Source organism: Dipodomys spectabilis, unplaced genomic scaffold, assembly GCF_019054845.1.
Source record: "Dipodomys spectabilis isolate Male_0828 unplaced genomic scaffold, ASM1905484v1 ptg000141l, whole genome shotgun sequence".
Taxonomy (NCBI): domain Eukaryota; kingdom Metazoa; phylum Chordata; class Mammalia; order Rodentia; family Heteromyidae; genus Dipodomys; species Dipodomys spectabilis.
Genome location: NW_024870818.1, coordinates 3,300,526 through 3,315,829, shown reverse-complemented (window position 1 = coordinate 3,315,829; position 15,304 = coordinate 3,300,526). Strand labels below are relative to the sequence as shown.

Here is a 15,304-nt window from a genome sequence, read left to right as displayed (position 1 = left end):
ATAGTTTCCCTTTTACATCTTCAGTTGTCACTGTAAGGTTTTCGGTGAGGAAAGAACACGCAGGAGGAGGTAAAGGTGAATTTAAAAAAAAGTTTATTGGGGTAGGCTTCTGGGCAAACTCCCAGGTCAGGATCAGAGAGGTTGCTCAGAGTCTGGTTGTAGCAGGGTTTTTGGCCAGGATCAGCAGGAACTTTCAGCATGTAACTTGTTTTGCAAGTCTGAGCACCCCCAAGAATGATTAGGACAGGTGGTGTATAAGGAAGTGGCTTTTCTCAGCTGCCTCTGCCCTCCAGCGGCCTGACAGTCACCTCCACCCATTTTTAATAGAATCGGTCTTTGCTTTATTCCTGGCTCTAAGACACTGCCAGAGAAACCTGTAAAATATGCAGATTACAAATTTATGAGCACCAATCTCAAATAAGCCCCTAATATTGCTCAGCAATCCTTTCATCTTGAAATACTTCTTTCTCATTCCTTACAGTATTCTTAACAATTATATTACTCTCTTTGTCTTCTCCAGTTTACCTCATTTGATCCAATTGTCAAAAATAACTTAAAAAAGAAGTCCTTTGATAGGACTTTTTCTTCCATAGCTAAATGTACATAATTATCATAATACTTCACAATTAAAATGTGATAGAATGCAATTGTCTGCTCTTTTCCAGGGGTTTCCATTTTTACCACTCACCTGCTCAGGAAAGTTTAAGAATGACCTCATTTCTAAGTCCAATAGTCCATATTCAATCTAAAAAACTAAAAAGGAAGCCGGGCGCTGGTGGCTCACGCCTGTAATCCTACCTACTCAGGAGATCTGAGGATCGCGGTTCAAAGCCAGCCCGGGCAGGAAAGACCGTGAGACTCCTATCTCCAATAAACCACCAGAAAACCGGAAGTGGCGCTGTAGCTCAAGTGGTAGAGCGCTCGCCTTGAGCTGAAGAGCTGAGGGACAGCGCCCAGGCCCAGAGTTCAAGCCCCACGACCGACAAAAAAAAAAAAAAAAACTAAAAAGGACAGGAGAAAATAGAATCATAAGGAATTAACAAAATGGTTAAAAACTGAATAGGGGCTAACCTGACCTGACTACCCTGGAAAGCTAACAAAGGCAATAAATGCAGAAGGTTAAAAAAAGGTTAGAAAATCATCTCCAATAATCCTCCAAGGTAATGATAATTCATTAATCAACAACAAAATTATTAAATGGTTGTTATGGGTCCAGAGACATGGCTCAGCAGTAGGGTCATCCTAGTGAGTATCCAACCCCAGTACTGCCAAAAGAAAAAAAACAAAAAAAAAAAGATGTTAGAGCCAGAGGCACCAGTGGCTTATGACTGTAATTATAGATACTCAAGAGGCTCAAATCTGAGGACTAAAGTTCAAAATCAGCCTAGGCAGGAAAGTCCTGAGACTCTTACCTCCAGTTAACCAAAAAGCCATAACTAGAAATGCAGCTCAAGTAATAAGAGTGCTAGCTTGAAGCAAAAAATTTCAGGGATGGTGCCCAGTCTGAGTTCAAGCCCCAGGCCCAGCACCAGAAAAGAATAAACAATAAAAAGCACTAAGATAATGAGTGGGTACCAGTGGCTCATACCAGTAATCCTAGTTATTCAGGAGGCTTAGATCTGATGCTCAGGATTTGAAACCAAAGTAGACAAACCCAAAAGACTTTTATCTCCAACTAATCATGAAAAAGCTTGAAGTGGAAAAGTGGCTCAACTGTTAAAGAGTACCAGCTCTGAGAAAAAAAGATTAAGCTCTGCCCTAGGGCTAGCACCAAAAATAATAATAATAATAAAGAGATTCTACATCTTTCTTGTTGTAATATCTTCAAATTTATAACTACCTTTACCTACACATTTCACAGATACCTAAAATTCAATATCCTCAAAACGTAAAACTCACTACCTGTCATATTTACCTACCTCCTCCACCTGCCAAAAATTTATTCCTTCTCTAAGCTTAATTAATGGCAATACCATCTATGTAGTTCCCAAACTAGTAACTCTAGAACCAATTTGACTTCCTCATCTCCACATTCTTCAATTTCTATAGGAAAAAGGACTGTTCTATGGATCCTACCACCAGACATCACAAATTCTTTCCTTGTTTTTGATCCCCAATTGCCAACACTATAGGTCTGACTTTATTTGAAGAACACAACTATCATGAGAATACCCCACGCCCCTAACTATGAGACTATAAGAAGAGTCTCATTCAATGTCAGAATCTCTTTTGTAGATTTGTAACTGATTAACTCTCATCAAGTCTAAAAACCTCAAAATCTGACCGCAATCTGCCCATCAATTTAACAAAATTGCACACAGTCTTAAAATTAATGACTAGTGTAAGCCAGGTGCTAGTGGCTCACATATGTAATCTTAGCTACTCAGAAAGTTGAAGTCTGAGGATCAGAGTCCAAAGCCAACAGGGCAGCAAAGTCTGCAAGACTCCATTCTCAAATTAGCCAGCAAGGCATGGTTGAAATGGAATAGCAGCAATGGAGAGTTCAAGCCCTGTACTGGCCAAAAAAAAAAGTTGAGGGGATCTTTCTGGACATATTATAATTTTCAAAATTCTACTTTATTTGCACTATAAAAGAAAACCATAAAGTATGATGCACCATTCATATATAAATGCCTACTCCAACTTCCTCTTAGATAAAAAGACAAATATTTGAATATGATTCTTCAAATCCAGTTTTTGCTAAGAAAATACCTTTCCATTTTCTAAAATTCAATTTTAAAGTCTAGTATATTAATAATACCCTGGGAGAGAAAGAAGGAAGAGGTGACATTGTCCAAACAGAAATGTAATCATTACTTGACATGAAACTCTAACCCCTCTGTATTTTACCTTTATAATAATAATTTTAAAATTAAATTTAAAAAAGAATACAACACTACCACTTGCTCTTATGTCTCCAACCTTCCAACTATCCCCTGAAAAGTCAGAATAGCTGGAACTCTGTTTACCTTCATCTTTATTTTTCTATAATTGTTAAGGAAAGTTGGCCAGTTTTGCTAAATGAAATTACATTTTTCTCCCATTCAGCTTATATATTTGAATCAACTGAACTCTGAAAGTTATAGCACAACATTTTTACACAAAAAGATGTTGGGGCTGGGAAGGTGGCTCAGTGGTAGAGTGCCTTGCCTCTCATGCATGAAGTCCTGGGTTCAATTCCTCAACACCACATAAGCAGAAAATCTGGAAGTAGCCCTGTGGCTCAAGTGGTAGAGCACTAGCCTTGAGCTGAAGGACAGCGCCCAGGCCCAGAGTTCAGGCCCACAACTGACAACAACAACAACAACAACAACAAAAATGATGTTGGAAAAAAAAAAACAAAAAAAAAAAACAGAAAAACCTGAAAGTTTTACACATAAGAGACTTAAACTCCTATTTCTTGGGCTAAGGATGTAGCTCAGTGATATATCAATTGCCTAGCAAGAGAAGGGCTCTATGTTTGATTGCCAAAACCAACAGACACACAGACATAGACACAGACACACACACACACACAGACACAGACACAGACACAGACACACACACACACACACACACAAACTTTCTTCAGTTAAATTTCCCACTGGAAGAATAATTATCACTGGTAGAAAACTCCTTCAAATACAAAGAAAGTCATACATATTAAATGAAAAACAAAATAAATTATTCACAGCAAGGAAATTAATCCACATAACTATAGCTTACTTATGAAGTCTAAAACTTTTTGTGTAAATCACCTCTCAACAATAACTGATATAAATTACATATTTTCATGTTTTCTTTAAAAAGCTTATTTTAAAAACAAGCTAATCTTTCCTGATAACTTGATTTCACCATTATAAAAATCAATTATATTGTGTTAGAATACTTATAACCTCAGGTGTACTGAAAGAAGTCAGACTGCCTTATATCAAGGATCTTGAGATTATGGTGCTATACTAGCTTGTTCTAGTTTGTGTGTGTGAGATTAAGTCAGGGATAGACTTTGTATTTCTCTTCTTGCTAGAAGCTATCATCAGTCATTATTCTCCACCTTGGTATTTCCATATTAATACCTTTGCAACTTTCAAGTCCTTTTCACATTTGATTGTTTTGAAACAAGCAACTAATGCTTTCATAATGTTATAGTTATACAGAACTGTAGTAGACAAAAACTCATTTAACCTTACAATAAACTTATAATAACAAGAAGTATTGCTACCATTATTTTATAGAGAAAACAGATTCAGACAGACTGAACAATTTCTCTAAGACTATAAATAGTAACATTGATCCTAATTGCTGATCATCTTTCAATACCAAACATATTAAAAACATCAAGAGCTGGGGCAGGGCTCAAGTGGTGGGTAGATTGTCTGCCTTGTAAGCATAAGGCCTTAAGTTCAAACCTCAGTACTGAGGGAAAAAAAAGATAAAGAGACAAAAGGAGGGGAGGTGAAATCTGTGTATAAACTTTGAAATGTTTTGAGAATTCACAATATACATATGTGCATACATATATATTGTGTATTAACTAATAAAAAAATGGTCTTTCTTGGCAGTTGAAGCTGCCAAGAAAAAAAAACATAATGACAGCTACAACAAATCTGTTTATTTCGTTTTGATTTATATCTTTGTTTGTTTTGTTTTCCCAGGTCCTGGGGCTTGAACTCAGGGCCCAGGCACTGTCCCTGGGCTTCTTTTGCTCAAGGATAACACTATCACTCAAGCCATAGCTCCACTTCCTGCCCCCCCCTTTTTTTTTTTTTTTTGGTCAGTCGTGGGTCTTGAATTCTGGGCCTGGACGCTGTCCCTGAGCTCTTCAGCTCAAGGCTAGTGCACTACCACTTGAGCCAGAGCACCACTTCAGGTTTTCTGAGTGGTTTATTGGAGATAAGAGTTTCACAGAGACCAAAAGTGGACACCAGCCTATCACCATGCACCAACATCAACTCAAAATGGATTAAAGACCTTAACATTAAACCTGAATCTCTGAAACTACTGCAGGACAGAGTAGGAGAGACACTTGAACTAATAGGCACAGGAAGGAACTTCCTGAACAGAGCCCCAGGGTCACAACAAGTTGGAGAGAGACTCGACAAATGGGACTACCTTAAAATAAAAAGCTTCTGCACAGCTAAATCTATCGCAACTAAGCTAGAAAGACAACCAACGAATTGGGAAAAAATATTTACCAGCAATATATCAGACAAGGGGTTAACATCCTGTATATACAGGGAACTCAAGAAACTAATCCCTCCCAAACCTAACAAACCAATTACTAAATGGGCAAGGGAACTAAAGAGGGACTTCTCAAATGAAGAAATAAAAATGGCAAAGAAACACATGAGGAAATGTTCATCATCCCTGGTGGTGAAGGAAATGCAAATAAAGACAACCCTGAGATACCACCTTACCCCAGTCAGAATGGCCCACATCCACAAATCAGCCAACGACAAATGCTGGAGGGGATGTGGAGAAAGAGGAACCCTATTACACTGCTGGTGGGAATGTACACTTATACAACCACTTTGGAAAGCAGTCTGGAGGGTCCTTAGAAAGCTAAAGATTGACCTCCCTTACGACCCAGTCATACCACTTCTAGGCATCTACCCTGAACAACAGGAACCAATATACAAGGACACGTGCACCTCCATGTTTATTGCAGCACTGTTCGCAATAGCTAGGATATGAAAACAACCTAGATGCCCCACCACAGATGAATGGATCCAAAAATTGTGGTATCTATACACAATGGAATATTATGCAGCCATTAGAAATGACAAAATAATGGCATTTGCAGGGAAATGGATGGAGCTAGAAGGAATCATGTTGAGCGAGGTAAGCCAAGAACGAAGAGACAAACAGTACATGGTCTCCCTGATAAGTGGATGCTAAATCCAAAACGTTAGGTGATAGGACAAAACTAACAGGACTTAAGAAACAAAGAACTCCCACTCATCTGGTTGAACCACTACTAAATATCCCCATGCTGCTGATCACAAATATGGTATATAACATGTGAACACTGTTATATATTACAGACTGTGATAGACAATTTGCTCCAGTAAAGTTAGAATGAACTTGTGACTTTGAAATTATGTAATCACTTAATCACAATCAAAAAAAAAAAAAAAAAGAACCTGGGGAAGGGAGGGAGGGAGGGGATGGTAGGGGGAAAACAATGGAGGGGGTAACAATGTTCAAGAGGAAGTGTACTCATAACCTCACTCATGTAACTGTAACCCTCTGTATAGTAGCTTTACAATAAAAAAAAAAGAGTTTCACAGAGGGGCTGGGAAGATGGCTCAGTGGTAGAGCACTTGCCTTGCATGCCTGAGGCCCTGGGTTTGATTCCTCAGCACCACATAAGCAAAAAGAAAAAAGCCGGAAGTGGCGCTGTGGCTCAAGTGGTAGAGCGCTAGCCTTGAGCTGAAGAGCTGAGGGACAGCGCCCAGGCCCAGAGTTCAGGCCCCACGACCGGACCAAAAAAAAAAAAAAAAAAAGAGTTTCACAGATGTTCCTGCCCAGGGATCTCAGCCTCCTGAGTAGCTAGGATTACAGGCGTGAGCCGCTGGCACCCAGCTTTCGCGTTTATTTCTATTTCAAAAATGTATGCAATATATGGAACAGCAAAAGACCTCATCAACTCAATTCTAGGCAAAAGCAGCAATGCAGGAGGTACCACAATACCAGATTTCAAGCTCTACTATAGAGCCATTATTATGGCTCTATAAAAACAGCTTCGTATTGGCAAGAAAAAAAAAAAAAAAGACCCAAAGACCAATGGAATAGATTAGAAGACACAGAAATAAAACCAGATACTTACAGTCAGCTGATATTCAACGAAGGAGCCAAAGACATACAGTGGAAGAAACACAACCTCTTCAACTATTAGTGCTGGGAAAGCTGGGCAACCACATGCAGAAAACAGCCTATCACCAAGCACTAACATCAACTCAAATGAATTAAAGACCTTAACATCAAACCTGAAACTCTTGAAACTACTGCAGGACAGAGTAGGAGAGACACTTGATCTTACAGGCACAGGCAAGAACTTCCTAAACAGAGTTCCAGGGTCACAACAAATTGGAGAGACTCGACAAATGGGACTACCTTAAAATAAAAAGTTTCTGCACAGCTAAAGACATAGTTTGGTAAAACTATAGCTATCAATTGGGAAATATATCAGACAAAAGCCTAATATCCATTATATACAGGGAACTCAAGAAACTAATCCCTCCCAAATCTAACAAACCAATCATTAAATGGGCAAGAGAGCTAAAGAGAGAGTTCTCAGAAGAGATGAAAATGGCAAAGAAACACATGAGGAAGTTTATCATCCCTAGTCATAAAGGAAATGCAAATAAAAAAACAACTGTGAGATACCACCTTACCCCAGTCAGAATGGCCTCTATCCTAAATTCAAACAAAGACAAATACTGGCAGGGATGTAGAGAAAGAGGAACCCTACTGCACTGCTGGTGGGAATTTAAACTAATACAACCACTCCGGAAAACAGTCTGGAGGTTCCTCAAAAAACTAAACATAGAACTTCCGTACAACCCAGCCATACCACTCCTAGGCATCTATCTTGAGCAAAAGAAACCAGGATACAAGGACACAGGCACCAACATGTTCATTGCTGCACTGTTGACCATAGCCAAGATATGGAAGCAACCCAGATGCCCCACTACAGATGAATTGATCAATAAGTTGTGGTACCTTTATACAATGGAATATTATGCAGCCATTAGAAAGAACAAAACAATGGCATTTGCAGAGAAATGGACGGAACTAGAATAAATCATGTTGAGCCAAATAAGCCAAGACCAGAGAGACAAATGGCACATGATCTCCCTAATATGCAGGTATTAAATTCAAAATGCTACAAGATATAACAAAATAAACAAGAGACTCAAGAAACAAAGGACCTCTTCTGAATTTGTCATCTTGTTTTTAGATGACTCTATGTTCCTGACCCCACATATGGTATCATGAACACATATGAAGGAAGCCAGGAGGAGGACACAGAATCAGAAGGAAACAGGTGAAAAAATAGATGGGTCCATCAGCTGCACTGGACATTGATGAAACTGAACTAAGCAACTCAAGGGCAGCAATGGGAGGGAGGGAATGAGAGAGAAAGAGAAAACAGCTTACACTAAGTAAAAGGAAAGAAATGTACGGATCACCCTATTTGGAACAAATAGTTGTACTGTCAAGGTTTGTAGAGTTCACAAGCTTTATAGACCATGTTAATGACAATTCACCTTGTGAAGGCTAAAATGTGTTTGTGACTTTAGCTAAGTATCACTATCCCACAATATTGTGAAGTTTATATAATCACTTAATCTCAATAATTTTTTAAATGTATGTAATAACAACCAAAAATGTAAAACATAATAGTTACATTAAAGGCTGGAGCATGGCTCAAGTGGTCGGTAGATTACCTGCTTAGCAAGCATGAGGCCCCAAATCCAAACTCCAGTACTAAAAAAAAAAGACAAAGAAACAAAGTGGAGGGAAAAAGATGAAATTTGCATATAACTTTGAATTTTGGGGGGCATTCACAGTATATATATGTGCATACATACACAATATATATTAACTAAAACAAGTATCTTCTTTCTTAGTTGTTGAAGCTGCCAGGAAAAACAACAACAAAATTCTGGCTAGCCAGGTGCCAGTGGCTCAGGTCTGTAATTCTAGTTACTCAGGAGGCTGAGATCTGTGGATCATGCTTCCAAAGCCAGCCCAGACAGGAAAGGTGGTGAAACTCTTACCTCTAATAAACCACCAAAAAACCGGAAGTGATGCTATGGCTCAAGTGGTAAAGTGCTGGCCTTGAGCTGAAGAACAGTGCTCAGGCCCAGAGTTCGAGGCCACACACACACACACACACACACACACACACACACACACACACACACACACACACACACACACACACACACACACACACACACACACACACACACACACACACACACACACACACACACACACACACACACACACACACACGAGTTCTGGCTAAAGAAAATACTATCATGTTTTATTTCCAATTTCATAGACTTACACAGTAATAACTAATAATGCAAAACATAGTATTAACAAAATTGTAGTACTATAAGGCTGCAATTTTAAGGAAAAAAAGTTACTTTTTTTCAGATGTGAAGGCAATTAAACAGACTAAAGAAATCTACTTTGTCAGAGTTCTTTTTCCTCAACTGCCTTCCCCTGAATAGAGTTGCTGAATAATTTAAAGCATTTCTCTACTCCAAGTATGCCCACAGGAGAATATTTTCCCACCAGATGGGAGTCAAGAACAGTAGCTCAGCTTAGTGCCAATGGCTCATACATGTAATTTTAGAGACTAAGACTTAAGGGGACTGAAGTTCAAAGCAAGCTCTAATATAAAAGCTCATCAAACTATCATTAGCTAGCAAAAAGCTGGACTTGTGGCAAGGTTCAAGTGGTAGAACATCAGTTGTAAGCTATGAAACAGAGAGGGGCCCTGAGTTCAAGCCCTAGGACAAGGCAGGGGCAGCACTAGGTCAGGCCCTTAACAGAATCAGTCAAACCTACCCCGAACAGTAATACTGACATTTGAGTCACATACTTTTCCTTGTGCTTTGGACTATGTCCTATGTGTTAGCAAAATTGCCTGATATCAATAACATCACTCTGCCCTTCCACCTTCAGTTGTGACCATCAAAAAAGTCTCCAGAGGGCTGGGAATGTGGCCTAGTGGTAGAGTGCTTGCCCAGCATGCATGAAGCCCTTGGGTTCGATTCCTCAGTACCACATAAACAGAAAAAGCCCGAAGTGGCACTGTGGCTCAAGTAGTAGAATGCTAGCCTTGAGCCAAAGAAGCTCAGGGACAGTGCCCAGGCTCTGAGTTCAAGCCCCAGGACTGGCAAAAAATAAATAAATAAAATAAAAAAATAAATAAATAAGTTTAAAAAAAAAGTCTCCAGACCCTGTCAAAGATCCCTCGGAAGACAAAAATTATCCTCGGAGAACTATGCTTTTATATGTTAACTGCACTGAATATTTTTAAAAGGAAGCCTCTTTTTTTTTTGGGGGGGGGGGGGGGAGTGTTCAGTCATGGGGCTTGAACTCAGGTCCTGGGCACTGTCCCTGAGCTCTTTTGCTCAAGGCTAGTCTACCACTTTGTTCCATACTGCTACTTCCAGTTTTCTGGTAGTTAATTGGAGATAGGCATCTCAGAGACTTTCCTGCCCAGGCTGGCTTTGAACCACAATCCTCAGATCTCAGCCTCCTGAGTAGCTAGGATTACAGGTGTGAGCCACTAACACCTGGCCTTAATTATATATTTTTTAATTTTGAAGTTTATCTTTTTAAAAATAAGTTTATTGCACAAGAAAACAAGTAAAAATTTACAATCTTTAAAGCATTTTTACAAGATTTTCTGACATGATTTAATCTGCACAAATACCACAGGTCAACCATTTATCCCCCAAATTGGAGGACTACCCAACTCTTTCCCAACTCTGATAGTAAAGTGTCAAATACCCAAATACATTAGAGTCTAAGCAATTCTAACATCTATGGGGAAACTTTTTTCTGTCAAGAGTCAGCTGGAATTTATAAAAGGCCATATAAAATTATCAATACAAGCAGAAAAATACAGATAGCTAACAAGAAGTACACAGGTGTCTTGTCCTGCACTAAGTGATTATGAAGGCCTTATGAAGCCCTCAGGCTCAACATTCTCCACCCACACATGTTCACATTGTGGCTTTTGAGCCAAGTAATCTGGAGATTCAAGCTTCCATCCCTCAGATTTCCTCATCTGCCTCCTGCTATTTGTGAGGCAATAAGACCTTCAAAGGTCTTTTCTAACCTGATATTCTAGTATACGAAGGCAAAAATACTTCTCCAATCCTTACTGACTCCTAGGGGTCAGTCAAACTTCCTCTTGAGATCATTGAAGCAATTCATGCCAGTTCTTTTCTTTTTAAAACTATGTTGCCAGGCGCTGGTGGCTCATACCTATAATCCTAGCTACTCAGGAGCCTGAGATTTGAGAATCACAGTTGAAAGCCAGCCAGGGCAGAAAGGCCCTGTGAGACTCTTACCTTGAATAAGCTATGAAAAAAACAGAAGTGGAGTTGGATCTAAAAGTGTAGAGCACTGGACTTGAGCAAAAGAGCTGGGGTTTCAGCACCCAGGCCCTGAGTTCAAGCCCCACCACTGACAAAAAAAGACAAAAAACTTCATCTTGACACACCTAAATAGTGTATTATTCACAATGTCCCTTTTAGTATCAGTGATCAGTTGCTTATTGCCTGACCAACTTTTAAACAAACAAATCAATTTTAAAAAATAACTTTTAAGCTGCTCAGGAGGCAAAGATCTGAGAATTAGCTTGAAGCCAGCCAAGGCATAAAAGTTCAAGACTCCAAAATTAACCAGGTTTTAAAAAAAGCTGGAAGTGGAGATGTGATTCAATTAATAGAGATCAACCTAGAGAAAGAAAAAAAAAAAAGCTAAGCAAAAGTACAAGGCCCTGAGTTCATGCCACAACACTGGCATAAAAATAAATAACTTCAAGCAGGGCACCAGTGGCTCATGCCTATAATCCTAGCTACTCAGGAGGCTGAGATCTGAGGATCACAGTTCAAATACAGCCAAGGGCAGGAAAGTCCCTTAAGACTCTTATCTCCAATAAACCACTCAGAAAACCAGAAGCGGTGCTGTGGCTCCAGTGGTAGAGCTCTAACCTTGAGCTAAAGAGCTGAGGGACAGTGCCCAGGCCCAGAGTTCAAGCCTCATAACTGACAAAAATAAATAAATAAATAACTTCAAAAAGTGATGAGTGTCATTTATATAAAAGGCCCACACTAGCCATGCACCTGTAGCTCATACCTGTAATCCTAGCAACTCAGGAGGCTGAGATCTGAGGATCATGGTTCAAAGCCAGCCTAGGCAGGAAAGTCATGAGACTCATCTCCAATTAACCACCAATTAAACTGAAGTGGCGCTGTGGCTCAAGTGGTAGAGTGCTCGCCTTAATCTCAAGAGCTCAAGGACAGCGCCCAGACCCAGAGTTCAAGCCCCATGACGGACAAAAAAAAAAATGCCCCACACTAGGTAAAAGTCGAGATAGAAAAGTGGTTGAGGGGCTGGGAAGGTGGCTCAGTAGTAGAGGGCTTGCCTTGCATGCTTGAGGCCCTGGGTTAGATTCCTCAGCACCACATAAGCAGGGAAAAAAAAGCCGGAAGTGGCACTGTGGGCTCAAGTGGTAGAACGCTAGCCTTGGGCTGAAGAGCTGAAGGACAGTGCCCAGGCCCAGAGTTCAGGCCCCACGACTGGACCCGAAAGAAAAAGAAAAGTGGTTGACTAGAGATGAGTATGGTGGGGAAAATGTAAGTACTAAAGAGTACAAGGGGGCTTTCTGGGAGAGGGAGTGATGAAAATGTTCTAAAATCAGAATTCCATGATCACAAAACTTAGTAAATGTCAGTCTGGAGATGCACCAATGACCCCTGCCCAGAATGCTTGAGGCCTTAGGTTCCATTTGCAGCATGGTAAAAAAAAAAATACAAAAAGAAAAAATTCTGCAGTTTGCCATTTCATGGGTTATATAAGTTGATTAACTCTGACAGAAAAGCTTATCTTATTCTGAAATAAACTTTAAGTGTTTCTGAAAATGTAAACATATGCAAATTGATCTTTTCCTAGCAAACTGAATAATTTTTACCAGTCCAACTTTTGAAACCAATGGAAAACATTTCAGAAAGCCAAACACTGCAATAATATTACCTCCACAAGAATAAAATATGTGAGTATCAGCAACATGAGCAGTCTTTAGTTTTACAGTGAAGACTGGTGTAATAATTCTAAAGCTATGCAGAAGAAACAGTACTGTCAAAGCTTGTAGAATTCACAAACTTTACAGACCATGACAATGACAATTTGCCTTGTGAAGATTAAAATGTGTTTGTAGGCGCTGGGAAGGTAGCTCAGTGGTAGAGTGCTTGCCTTGCATGCATGAGGCCCACGGTTCCATTCCTCAGCACCACATAAACAGAAAAGGCCGGAAGTGGGGCTGAGGCTCAAGTGATAGAGAGCTGGTCTACAGATGAAGAGCTGGGGTACAGCGCCCAGGCCCAGAGTTCACACCCCACAACCGACAAAAAAAAATGTGTTTGTGATCACTATCCTACAATACTGTGAAATTGATAAAATTTATGTAATCAGTTAATCTCAAAAAAGTTATTTTAAAATAACAAATACAAATAAATTTACTTTTCCCTAATGAAATAATAACAATAACAAAGCTACCAGAACTAAGCACAGCCAAATCACAATAAAACTGCAAACACTACATCTTTGAAACCACATGTTGGTCATTTATCAATTACACAGGTTGGTCATTTTTACCCAACCAATTATAAGTAATGATGATCACTATTAATCATCAATGCTCATTTCTAGGAAATAATACTCTAAAACAAATTCAGTCAAATCCCATCATCCCATCTGTTACCCCTTAACTGCTTAGAATCAGGCTCTCAAAGTATCTTTCCAAAGAGCAGTGCCTCATATTTCTACAAAGCCATTTCCATCAAAATCTTCACCTTACGTTCCCATACTTGCCTGCATACTACAAATAATGTTTCACATCACTTGCTCAATAAACACAGACTGGGAAGACTGCCTGGGGTTTGGCAAATCAGAAGTATCCAATTAGAAACAAATACACTCCAAACAATTTAATTCTTCGAAAGAGGAGCTTCTAGCCAGACCCTCCCCCCCCCCCAAAAAAAAAAAGATTAAAAGGAATTTTTAAAATGTTTTTTGCAATTCTGGTCGGCCAAAATTCTAAAAATATCATCCCGAACAAGCAACACAAGGATAGACCAAGTGGCTAATCAAAATAGTCAGGAAAAAGAGAGAGAGAGAGTTCCCAAACAACGACAGGAAGGCAGGGAGGGCCTTTATTATCTCTGCAGAGATAGGAGACAGCAAGCACAACTAAAGAAAATTCATTATGAAACAAACTAGTGCAAACTGAAAACTTATTCTTTGGATTTATCATCTCCAGTGCGGGCAAAATTTATTATTATGGTGATAATGATGATTCTGGTGAGCTCCAAATGGGACTTACGGGCCCGGTAGGGGGAAAAAGAGGTAAAGTTTGGGGGGGTGAGGGGGGGAATGTCAGTCAAACAGAGGTGATGGAAGTTCCAAGGCCAGGCTCCGGAGACGTGAAAGGGGCCGGTGCTGCGTCTGCGACCGCAGACTCGGCTTGGGAGCACCGCCGCCGGCCCGGACCCAAGAGGACGAGCGACCAGGAAGACGAGGAGGTGGCAGGTAGAAGGCGAGCTTCGACGCCGGTGCCCAAGTGACCGAAACTCGGAGGCTCGGGGCCGGGGAGGAGCGGGGGTGGGGCCTGGGTCCTCTCCCCGCTGAGCGGAGCGAGGGTGAGCCGCGACCCGCGGGGGGACGCGGGGCGGCCGGACACCTACCTGCGGGTCCCGGGCAGCCGCCCCCGAGCGAGGCCTAGTGCATCGCCGCCGCCTCCAGCCCTCCCGGTCGCGCCGAGGCTGCTGCTGCTGCCGCCGCCGCTGCTGTTCTGCGGCCGCGGCCGCCCGGAGCCCGGCCAGGCCCGAGCCCGGCTTCCCGCCTCCGTCCCGCGCCGGCTGGCTGGCTGGTCGGCCCCGGGAGCCGAGGGCCGCCCTCTCGAGCCCGGCTCCGCTCGGAAGTGAGAGGCGGCAGCGGCGGCTCCCTCACGTCTCTCCCGGGTGTCCTGTCAGCCAGCAGTTTCCCCCGGGTCCGCAGCGCCGCCTCCGCCGCTGCTGCCACCGCCTCTCCCACATCCCCGGCCTCCAGGGGAGCCGCCGCCGCCGCTGCTGTTCGCTGCGACCGCTCGCTGCCTTTAGCGCTTCGGGCTCCCTGGCTCCCCGGCTTCTCCTCACCCCGCCGGCCCGGCCAGGCTGGGTCCGGGGAGATCACGCCGGAGGCTGCCGCGAGGCCGCTGCAGCCCCCAGCCCACAATCCACCGCGCGGCTCCGCCGGGGCGGGAGGGCCGCGGCCCGGGCCGGGGAGAGCCGCCGCCGCGGACGCCGCCGACGCCGGAAGAGGGGCCTGGGCGCGGGCCGACGCGCCCGCCGCGGCGCAGCCCGCGCTCCCCCGGGGCGGGGATTGCCCCGCGCAGCTCCCCTGCGCCTTCAGGAAGAGGAGACGGGAGTCCTCGCCCACCTCCGCCCGTCCTGCGGACCCCCCCACCACCACACACCCGGAGTGGTTCTCAAGAACACCTGGGTGCCGCCTTCCGCCTGTCCCGGGC

At 42.3% G+C, this 15,304-nt stretch overlaps 1 protein-coding gene across 3 annotated transcripts in view; it reads right to left on the bottom strand.

Annotated features, from left to right (window-relative positions):
* The window catches only part of Vps54 (VPS54 subunit of GARP complex), a 111,626-nt gene extending 96,557 nt beyond the window's left edge, over positions 1–15,069 (bottom strand). For 2 of the 3 annotated variants that reach the window (XM_042691166.1, XM_042691167.1), the window contains exon 1: positions 14,484–15,065. The gene's annotated coding sequence lies outside the window, so the exon portion shown is untranslated. Of the gene's footprint in view, positions 1–14,483 lie in introns of all 3 variants that reach the window. The other variant, XR_006149163.1, reaches the window with a different exon arrangement.
* Positions 15,070–15,304: the final 235 nt, after the last annotated feature.